Consider the following 12209-nt stretch of genomic DNA (forward strand, 5'->3'; position numbering starts at 1 on the left):
GAAGCCCTGGCCAATCTACTAGCCCACGTGACGCAGTTACCTGGCCATTTCTCCACAGTTCCGGTGAGGGCCCCACACCCAGCCGCAGAAGAGCCCCTCCTGCATTCCGTCCTCACACGCAGGCCTGTCCCTCTACTTGCTACTGTCACACTCTTGCCAGCAGAAGAGGCCCCTGTCATGGCCGATATCACCACCCAGTCTATCCTCACCCCACAGCTGTGCAGCGGGACCCTCCTGCTGGCCCACGTGGCTGCCAGAGCCCATGCTGGCACGACGCTCCAGCATGTCGGCGTCCCTGCGGGCCACACTACCGGTGACATGGCTCGCATGACCCTCCTTCCTGGCAGTGACACTGTTGATGTGAACCCCAGTTTCACATCTGTCATTTGTAAATAGGACCATTTGCCCTTTTCGCTCTCCCTTCCATTCACAGGGCTTTTCATTCTCTCTGTTTCTGCCTCCGTTTCAGATATTTACTCACCTTTTTCTCTCTCACTATGTCTGCCGTGGTCTCCATGAGAGTGCGCCACATAAGATTCCCCCATTAAAAGTCATGAATTGAGTGGCTTTTAGTATACCTGTGGTTGTGCACATTCCCTTTTAATTCGCAACCCATTGTAGAACGTCTTATCACCCCCGACCAGAGAAAAGCCCTGTAGACATTAGTCACTCCTCATTCTGTCTCAAACCCTCTCCCTGACCCTCAACCCTAAGTAGCAACTACATAGCCCGATCAACCCCATATGAATAGATTTCCATATTGTGGACAATTCCTATAAACGGAATTGCACAATAGGTGAGCTTTTATGACTGACATAACACGTAGCACAATATTTTCAAGATTCATCCACATTGTAGGCTTACCCACAGGGGGAAACCAGTCTTTTTGGGGTTTTAGCAACACCGGGTGTTTTCTCCTTCCTTCCGTCCTTCTTTCCTTCTTTCCTTCCTTCCTTCCTTCCTTCCTTCCTACCTTCCTTCTTTCCTTCCTTCCTTCATTCCTTCCTCCTATTTCTCTCTTACTCCTTCTGCCCTCTCTCTTTCATATGCCTTAGGTGCATCCCACATTCTGCGTTTTTTTGGGGAAATCCTCCACAGGTGCAGGAAAATTGTGTTATTGAAACTATTTACCGCTATCTCTCTTTCACGGCTCTCCATCAGTTGTGAACATCTATTGATTTATCCCAAGTCACTAGGCGTATTTTAATTAGGTACACCTGTTTTTCTTTATACAGCTGTTTCTGGACTATTTAGGGTCGCATACTCCTAAACCCAGTGTAACTCAGAAACGCATCTAATATTCCAATAAACCCATCATAACGTTGAAAAATCATAAATCAAACCATCGTAAGTCACGGTTTGTCGGTGGATATGGGCGTCATCAATTCCATTGTATTCAATAATGCTGTACGCCATTAACAATGGCAGACTGATTGGGAGTGGAGATGGATAGCATTATGAAAATCAGTTATTAGAGGGATACTTCTTTAACCTGACTGAAGAACTGATCTAATGGCTTTAGTACAGTGCATGATTATGTGAGATGTTTTGAGACAGAGTAGTACATTTGTGAATGAAATTGTATGGCTTTTTTTCACTTAGTAGGAACCATTGTGTGTGGAAACGTGAGAAAATTGCTTTCGGCTGTAGAGTCCGGCATTCATTGTAGATTTAAGCTTCGTTTTCTGTGAGCAAATCTTATTCAATGAAATACTACTCTTTAGAATAAAAAACAAAGGCACTGGTGATGTGAGGTCATTATCCTCAGCAAACTAATCCAGGGAAAGAAAACCAAACGCCACATTCTCACTTATAATGGGAGCTGAAAAATGGGATCACATGGACACAGGAAGGGGAACAACACACACTGGGGCCTTTCGGGAGGCAGAGCGTTAAGAAAAACAGCTACTGCACGCTGGGCTTAATACCTAGGTGATGGGTTGACAGGTGCAGCAAACCACCATGGCACACGTTTGTTTACCTCAGTAACAAATCTGCACATCCTGCACATATACCCCAGAACTTAGAAACAAAACGAAACAAAAGAAAACGAAAAAGCAATAGCAAAACGCTAAAGGCAAAATAAAGTTTCAAACTCAGAAAGTGACAGACCAATGTTTGCTTCCCATCATGGTTCTCAACCCAGGTGCCATAAGGTCAGGATAAAGAATTTGATTACATATTGTAAATAAGACGTGCAGCAAATGACCAGAAATATTATTCTCAACATATGTGTGTCTTCTAATTCAATGGTGACGCTATCTACCGGGACATAGCATTAGATTCCAAAGGGCCGAGTCCCGCCAGACAGGCCTCCCACACTAATAACAATGGGAAGCCCTACGTTGTTTTACCTGTGCTTCTCAGCAGCTGGCTAGAAATCAGGTTGCCACCACTCCCGGATTTAGTTGCATTCATTTGCTGGAAGAGCTCACAGCACGCAGGGAAACAGTTACATTTGCCGTTGTATTTTAGCGGATATTGCAAAAATTCAGAAATAAATTTGGGGCCCTGCATGTGGGGAGGGGCGCACTGCCTTCCAGGAAGTGTTATCCAGAAGCTCTCTGTACCCAGTCCTTTTGGGTTTTTAATGGAGACCTCATTCTATAGGCATGATGGGTTAAACCATAGGCTATTGGTGATCAACTCCACCTGAGGCTCTCAGCCCTCCCTGCAAATTGGGGTTGAGGCTTTGCCATTCTCATTCTGACTGAAAGAATTTACACAAACGGAATTTTAAAACAGATAAGCACAACTGGAATCTTAATTAGATGATTGGATTACCTGGAGCCACACCTTGATATTCCTAACCCGAGCACCCTCATCCAACGAATGCTCCACCCAACTGGCTCCCAAGTCTCTACGTGGTTCCAGAGCAAAAGAATGTTTCTACAACGCATATCCCCACCTTTTCTTCCAAGTCTTTTCGCTTACACGGAAAGACTTCTTAAACTGCCATGCATCAGGGTCAGGGGGAGGTCTTGTTACAACGCAGATCTGTGGATCTCTGGGGTTTGATTGTTGCAAGGATGCTGCTGGTGTCAAAACCACAACGCGGGAACCACAGAACCACTAGTTGGTTTTCCGTGTTTCAGTGCATACAATTCCTAAGTTATCTGGCCAAGAAAACTTGTAAGTTCTTAGATTGTCCCAAAGGTGGCGCATGAAATCAAAGCAGGAGAACAGTTTCCTACGAGCTGTAGCCTGGGAAAGTTGGGGGTGACTGATGGAAAGGAGGAGTGAAGCTCCGCCCTTTCCGCTGCTAGGCTGCGCCCGAGGCTATTTAAACCCGCCCTGGCTGGCCTGTACTCAGATCTTCGCGGAGCGGATCAGCGGCCGGAGCGTTTGGCGGACTCTGCGTGGACTTGGAGCTCACAGCGTCTTGCGACTTGGAAGCGGATTCAGAGGACAGGACAGAACACTTGGGCAAGTGAATCTCTGTCTGTCTGTCTGTCTGTCTGTCTCATTGGTTGCTTGATTTCCATTTTCTTAAGGGGCACATACCTCACACCGCACACACACAAACACACACACACACTCACACACACACACACGCACACACACACACACACACACTCCTTCCTTCTGCGAGTTAGAAAATTAGTAGGGGCCCCTGGGAGCTGCAGGTTTCCTAATCATGTCTGCACCTAAGAACAGTAGGGTCTTGTCTGGCTCTTCTTATGAACGGTCCCCCATCCCGGGCTCCCCAAGGTCCATGCGAGCCTCACCCAGCTTCTCCCTCTCCCCTCTCAGAAACTCAGGCTTAAGGGGAAGCTCCTCACCAGGGATCCGGAGCTACCATTCACCATCCCCTAGGGCTTCACCACACTCACCTCTGTCATCACCAGAATCCCACAAGCTCCCATTTCCCTGTCCTCACCGTGATGGGCAATCAATGAAGCCATTGGGCTCTCCCGTGTCCTCCTCTGAGGATTCCTCAGAGTCCCCACGTTCATCAATAATATACCACATGTTCTTACTGCCATCACCCAGCAGCTCACCCCCAGCTCTCGGGGGGTCTCCTGTGTCTCCCAGCTACTCTCCAAACAACCCCAGATTTCAGCTGGAGTCAGCCCCCCACACCCAGGAATCACCAACAAACTCACGAGCCTCACAGTGCTCCACCCCTGTGTCTTTCATCTCTTCACCCCCAGGCCTCAGGGACTCTCCTGTGGCTCCCAGTTACTCTCCAGCCATCCCCAGTTTCCTGCGGGAGTCAGCCCCATGCACCCAGGAGTCCCCCAGACACTCACAGGTCTCGGGAGAATATGAGCGGTCCCCCAGCCCTGACTCCTCAAGATTCATGCCTGCCTCACCCAGCTTCTCCCTCTCCCCTCCCAGAAACTCACACCCAAGGGGCAGCTCCTCACCAGGGATGTGGAAGTACTCTACATCATCCCACAGGGCTTCACCACTCTCACATCCATCATCAGCAGAATTCCACAACTTTAAGTTTCCCTTTCCTAACCAAGCAGGACAGTCACTCATGTCATCGTGTTCTCCCGTGTCCTCCTCGGGAGATTCTTCACAGTCACCTCATTCATCAATAATATACCATATGTTCTTACTGCCATCATCCAGCAGCTCACCCCCAGCCACCCATGACTCTCCTGTCTGTCCCAGCTACTCTCCAACTACGCCCAGATTTCAGCGGGAGTCTGTACCCCACACCCCAGAAACACCTACAAACTCACAGACCTCAGTGAGATCCTCGCCAGTCTCTCTCACGTCTTCACCCCCAGCCCTTACGGATCCTCCAGTCTGTCCCAGCTACTCTCCAACCACGCCCACATTTCAGCGCGGGTCAGTTCCAGGAACCCAGGGATCACCACCAAGCCCGCCACTTTCACTGAGTTACTCCCCAGTCTCTAGCACGTCTTTATCTCCAACCCTCAGGGACTCGCCTGTGTGTCCCAGCTACTCTCCAAACACGCCCACACTTCAGCGGGAGTCCGTTGCAGGCACCCAGAAATCACCACCAAACTCACCAATTTCACTGCGTTACTCCCCAGTCTCTCTCATGTCTTCACCGTCCCTCAGGGACTCTCCCGTCTGTCCCAGCTCCTCTCCAACCATGCCCACATTTCAGCTGGAGTCAGTTCCAGGCACCCCGGAATCACCACCAAACTCACCAGTTTCACTCAGTTACTCCCCAGTCTCTAGCACGTCTTTATCTCCAACCCTCAGGGACTCTCCTGTGTGTCCCAGCTACTCTCCAACCACGCCCACACTTCAGCGGGAGTCAGTTCCTGGCACCCAGGAATCACCACCAAACTCACCAATTTCACTCAATTACTCTCCAGTCTCTCTCATGTCTTCACCAGCCCTCAGGGACTCTCCTGTCTGTCCCAGCTACTCTCCAACCACGCCCACATTTCAGCTGGAGTCCGTTCCAGGCACCCCGCAGTCACCACCAAACTCACCAGTTTCACTGAGTTACTCCCCGGTCTCTCTCATGTCTTCACCCCCAGCCCTCAGGGACTCTCCTGTGTGTCCCAGCTACTCTCCAACCATGCCCAGATTTCAGCGGGAGTCAGTTCCAGGCTCCCAGGTATCACCTACAAACTCAGCAGTTTCACTGAGTTACTCCCCAGTCTCTCTCATGTCTTCACCCCCAGCCCCCTGGGACTCTCCTGTCTGTCCCAGCTACTCTCCCACCACGCCCAGATTTCAGCGGGAGTCAGCCTCCCACACTCCGGAATCACCTACAGACTCACAGACTTCACTGAGGTCCTCCCTGGTCTCTCTCAGGTCTTTGCCCTCAGCCCACAGGGACTCTTGTGTCTCTTTCAGCTACTGTCAAAACTTCTCTAGATTCCAGCTGGAGTCAGTTCCAGGCGCCCACGATACACCACCGAACTCGCGAATTTCACTGACTTACTCCCCAGTCTCCCTCATGTTCTCACCCCCAGCCCTCAGGGACTCTTCTGTCTCTCTCAGCTACTCTCCAGCCATCTCCAGATTTCACCTGCAGTCAGCTTCCCACACTCAGGAATCACCTACAAACTCCGGGACCTTACTGCAACCCTCCCCCATTTCTTTCACCTCTTCACCCCCTGCCTTCAGGGACTCTCCTGTGTCTCCCAGCTTCTCTCCAGCCCTCCCCAGATTTCTGCCACAGTCAGCCCCAGGCACCCAGGACAACCCTAGACACCCACAGGCCTCACGAGCCTATCTCCCTATGACCTGGACTTATACAGGGATGGCTCCCACGCATCCCTCAGTGACCCCAAACCCATCTCCACTTACACTCAGACACTCCCAGGGCCTGACAGCTACTCCCCGTTATTGTCCTTCAGTTCGAAGCCCTGGCCAATCTACTAGCCCACGTGACGCAGTTACCTGGCCATTTCTCCACAGTTCCGGTGAGGGCCCCACACCCAGCCGCAGAAGAGCCCCTCCTGCATTCCGTCCTCACACGCAGGCCTGTCCCTCTACTTGCTACTGTCACACTCTTGCCAGCAGAAGAGGCCCCTGTCATGGCCGATATCACCACCCAGTCTATCCTCACCCCACAGCTGTGCAGCGGGACCCTCCTGCTGGCCCACGTGGCTGCCAGAGCCCATGCTGGCACGACGCTCCAGCATGTCGGCGTCCCTGCGGGCCACACTACCGGTGACATGGCTCGCATGACCCTCCTTCCTGGCAGTGACACTGTTGATGTGAACCCCAGTTTCACATCTGTCATTTGTAAATAGGACCATTTGCCCTTTTCGCTCTCCCTTCCATTCACAGGGCTTTTCATTCTCTCTGTTTCTGCCTCCGTTTCAGATATTTACTCACCTTTTTCTCTCTCACTATGTCTGCCGTGGTCTCCATGAGAGTGCGCCACATAAGATTCCCCCATTAAAAGTCATGAATTGAGTGGCTTTTAGTATACCTGTGGTTGTGCACATTCCCTTTTAATTCGCAACCCATTGTAGAACGTCTTATCACCCCCGACCAGAGAAAAACCCTGTAGACATTAGTCACTCCTCATTCTGTCTCAAACCCTCTCCCTGACCCTCAACCCTAGGTAGCAACTACATAGTGCGATCAACCCCATATGAATAGATTTCCATATTGTGGACAATTCCTATAAACGGAATTGCACAATAGGTGAGCTTTTATGACTGACATAACACGTAGCACAATATTTTCAAGATTCATCCACATTGTAGGCTTACCCACAGGGGGAAACCAGTCTTTTTGGGGTTTTAGCAACACCGGGTGTTTTCTCCTTCCTTCCGTCCTTCTTTCCTTCTTTCCTTCCTTCCTTCCTTCCTTCCTTCCTTCCTTCCTTCCTTCCTACCTTCCTTCTTTCCTTCCTTCCTTCATTCCTTCCTCCTATTTCTCTCTTACTCCTTCTGCCCTCTCTCTTTCATATGCCTTAGGTGCATCCCACATTCTGCGTTTTTTTGGGGAAATCCTCCACAGGTGCAGGAAAATTGTGTTATTGAAACTATTTACCGCTATCTCTCTTTCACGGCTCTCCATCAGTTGTGAACATCTATTGATTTATCCCAAGTCTCTAGGCGTATTTTAATTAGGTACACCTGTTTTTCTTTATACAGCTGTTTCTGGACTATTTAGGGTCGCATACTCCTAAACCCAGTGTAACTCAGAAACGCATCTAATATTCCAATAAACCCATCATAACGTTGAAAAATCATAAATCAAACCATCGTAAGTCACGGTTTGTCCGTGGATATGGGCGTCATCAATTCCATTGTATTCAATAATGCTGTACGCCATTAACAATGGCAGACTGATTGGGAGTGGAGATGGATAGCATTATAAAAATCAGTTATTAGAGGGATACTTCTTTAACCTGACTGAAGAACTGATCTAATGGCTTTAGTACAGTGCATGATTATGTGAGATGTTTTGAGACAGAGTAGTACATTTGTGAATGAAATTGTATGGCTTTTTTTCACTTAGTAGGAACCATTGTGTGTGGAAACGTGAGAAAATTGCTTTCGGCTGTAGAGTCCGGCATTCATTGTAGATTTAAGCTTCGTTTTCTGTGAGCAAATCTTATTCAATGAAATACTACTCTTTACAATAAAAAACAAAGGCACTGGTGATGTGAGGTCATTATCCTCAGCAAACTAATCCAGGGAAAGAAAACCAAATGCCACATTCTCACTTATAATGGGAGCTGAAAAATGGGATCACATGGACACAGGAAGGGGAACAACACACACTGGGGCCTTTCGGGAGGCAGAGCGTTAAGAAAAACAGCTACTGCACGCTGGGCTTAATACCTAGGTGATGGGTTGACAGGTGCAGCAAACCACCATGGCACACGTTTGTTTACCTCAGTAACAAATCTGCACATCCTGCACATATACCCCAGAACTTAGAAACAAAACGAAACAAAAGAAAACGAAAAAGCAATAGCAAAACGCTAAAGGCAAAATAAAGTTTCAAACTCAGAAAGTGACAGACCAATGTTTGCTTCCCATCATGGTTCTCAACCCAGGTGCCATAAGGTCAGGATAAAGAATTTGATTACATATTGTAAATAAGACGTGCAGCAAATGACCAGAAATATTATTCTCAACATATGTGTGTCTTCTAATTCAATGGTGACGCTATCTACCGGGACATAGCATTAGATTCCAAAGGGCCGAGTCCCGCCAGACAGGCCTCCCACACTAATAACAATGGGAAGCCCTACGTTGTTTTACCTGTGCTTCTCAGCAGCTGGCTAGAAATCAGGTTGCCACCACTCCCGGATTTAGTTGCATTCATTTGCTGGAAGAGCTCACAGCACGCAGGGAAACAGTTACATTTGCCGTTGTATTTTAGCGGATATTGCAAAAATTCAGAAATAAATTTGGGGCCCTGCATGTGGGGAGGGGCGCACTGCCTTCCAGGAAGTGTTATCCAGAAGCTCTCTGTACCCAGTCCTTTTGGGTTTTTATGGAGACCTCATTCTATAGGCATGATGGGTTAAACCACAGGCTATTGGTGATCAACTCCACCTGAGGCTCTCAGCCCTCCCTGCAAATTGGGGTTGAGGCTTTGCCATTCTCATTCTGACTGAAAGAAGTTACACAAACGGAATTTTAAAACAGATAAGCACAACTGGAATCTTAATTAGATGATTGGATTACCTGGAGCCACACCTTGATATTCCTAACCCGAGCACCCTCATCCAACGAATGCTCCACCCAACTGGCTCCCAAGTCTCTACGTGGTTCCAGAGCAAAAGAATGTTTCTACAACGCATATCCCCACCTTTTCTTCCAAGTCTTTTCGCTTACACGGAAAGACTTCTTAAACTGCCATGCATCAGGGTCAGGGGGAGGTCTTGTTACAACGCAGATCTGTGGATCTCTGGGGTTTGATTGTTGCAAGGATGCTGCTGGTGTCAAAACCACAACGCGGGAACCACAGAACCACTAGTTGGTTTTCCGTGTTTCAGTGCATACAATTCCTAAGTTATCTGGCCAAGAAAACTTGTAAGTTCTTAGATTGTCCCAAAGGTGGCGCATGAAATCAAAGCAGGAGAACAGTTTCCTACGAGCTGTAGCCTGGGAAAGTTGGGGGTGACTGATGGAAAGGAGGAGTGAAGCTCCGCCCTTTCCGCTGCTAGGCTGCGCCCGAGGCTATTTAAACCCGCCCTGGCTGGCCTGTACTCAGATCTTCGCGGAGCGGATCAGCGGCCGGAGCGTTTGGCGGACTCTGCGTGGACTTGGAGCTCACAGCGTCTTGCGACTTGGAAGCGGATTCAGAGGACAGGACAGAACACTTGGGCAAGTGAATCTCTGTCTGTCTGTCTGTCTGTCTGTCTCATTGGTTGCTTGATTTCCATTTTCTTAAGGGGCACATACCTCACACCGCACACACACAAACACACACACACACTCACACACACACACACGCACACACACACACACACACACACTCCTTCCTTCTGCGAGTTAGAAAATTAGTAGGGGCCCCTGGGAGCTGCAGGTTTCCTAATCATGTCTGCACCTAAGAACAGTAGGGTCTTGTCTGGCTCTCCTTATGAACGGTCCCCCAGCCCGGACTCCCCAAGGTCCATGCGAGCCTCACCCAGCTTCTCCCTCTCCCCTCTCAGAAACTCAGGCTTAAGGGGAAGCTCCTCACCAGGGATCCGGAGCTACCATTCACCATCCCCTAGGGCTTCACCACACTCACCTCTGTCATCACCAGAATCCCACAAGCTCCCATTTCCCTGTCCTCACCGTGATGGGCAATCAATGAAGCCACTGGGCTCTCCCGTGTCCTCCTCTGAGGATTCCTCAGAGTCCCCACGTTCATCAATAATATACCACATGTTCTTACTGCCATCACCCAGCAGCTCACCCCCAGCTCTCGGGGGGTCTCCTGTGTCTCCCAGCTACTCTCCAAACAACCCCAGATTTCAGCTGGAGTCAGCCCCCCACACCCAGGAATCACCAACAAACTCACGAGCCTCACAGTGCTCCACCCCTGTGTCTTTCATCTCTTCACCCCCAGGCCTCAGGGACTCTCCTGTGGCTCCCAGTTACTCTCCAGCCATCCCCAGTTTCCTGCGGGAGTCAGCCCCATGCACCCAGGAGTCCCCCAGACACTCACAGGTCTCGGGAGAATATGAGCGGTCCCCCAGCCCTGACTCCTCAAGATTCATGCCTGCCTCACCCAGCTTCTCCCTCTCCCCTCCCAGAAACTCACACCCAAGGGGCAGCTCCTCACCAGGGATGTGGAAGTACTCTACATCATCCCACAGGGCTTCACCACTCTCACATCCATCATCAGCAGAATTCCACAACTTTAAGTTTCCCTTTCCTAACCAAGCAGGACAGTCACTCATGTCATCGTGTTCTCCCGTGTCCTCCTCGGGAGATTCTTCACAGTCACCTCATTCATCAATAATATACCATATGTTCTTACTGCCATCATCCAGCAGCTCACCCCCAGCCACCCATGACTCTCCTGTCTGTCCCAGCTACTCTCCAACTACGCCCAGATTTCAGCGGGAGTCTGTACCCCACACCCCAGAAACACCTACAAACTCACAGACCTCAGTGAGATCCTCGCCAGTCTCTCTCACGTCTTCACCCCCAGCCCTTACGGATCCTCCAGTCTGTCCCAGCTACTCTCCAACCACGCCCACATTTCAGCGCGGGTCAGTTCCAGGAACCCAGGGATCACCACCAAGCCCGCCACTTTCACTGAGTTACTCCCCAGTCTCTAGCACGTCTTTATCTCCAACCCTCAGGGACTCGCCTGTGTGTCCCAGCTACTCTCCAAACACGCCCACACTTCAGCGGGAGTCCGTTGCAGGCACCCAGAAATCACCACCAAACTCACCAATTTCACTGCGTTACTCCCCAGTCTCTCTCATGTCTTCACCGTCCCTCAGGGACTCTCCCGTCTGTCCCAGCTCCTCTCCAACCACGCCCACATTTCAGCTGGAGTCAGTTCCAGGCACCCCGGAATCACCACCAAACTCACCAGTTTCACTCAGTTACTCCCCAGTCTCTAGCACGTCTTTATCTCCAACCCTCAGGGACTCTCCTGTGTGTCCCAGCTACTCTCCAACCACGCCCACACTTCAGCGGGAGTCAGTTCCTGGCACCCAGGAATCACCACCAAACTCACCAATTTCACTCAATTACTCTCCAGTCTCTCTCATGTCTTCACCAGCCCTCAGGGACTCTCCTGTCTGTCCCAGCTACTCTCCAACCACGCCCACATTTCAGCTGGAGTCCGTTCCAGGCACCCCGCAGTCACCACCAAACTCACCAGTTTCACTGAGTTACTCCCCGGTCTCTCTCATGTCTTCACCCCCAGCCCTCAGGGACTCTCCTGTGTGTCCCAGCTACTCTCCAACCATGCCCAGATTTCAGCGGGAGTCAGTTCCAGGCTCCCAGGTATCACCTACAAACTCAGCAGTTTCACTGAGTTACTCCCCAGTCTCTCTCATGTCTTCACCCCCAGCCCCCTGGGACTCTCCTGTCTGTCCCAGCTACTCTCCCACCACGCCCAGATTTCAGCGGGAGTCAGCCTCCCACACTCCGGAATCACCTACAGACTCACAGACTTCACTGAGGTCCTCCCTGGTCTCTCTCAGGTCTTTGCCCTCAGCCCACAGGGACTCTTGTGTCTCTTTCAGCTACTGTCAAAACTTCTCTAGATTCCAGCTGGAGTCAGTTCCAGGCGCCCACGATACACCACCGAACTCGCGAATTTCACTGACTTACTCCCCAGTC

The sequence above is a fragment of the Gorilla gorilla genome, chromosome 22, assembly GCF_029281585.2.
Source record: "Gorilla gorilla gorilla isolate KB3781 chromosome 22, NHGRI_mGorGor1-v2.1_pri, whole genome shotgun sequence".
Lineage (NCBI taxonomy): Eukaryota > Metazoa > Chordata > Mammalia > Primates > Hominidae > Gorilla > Gorilla gorilla.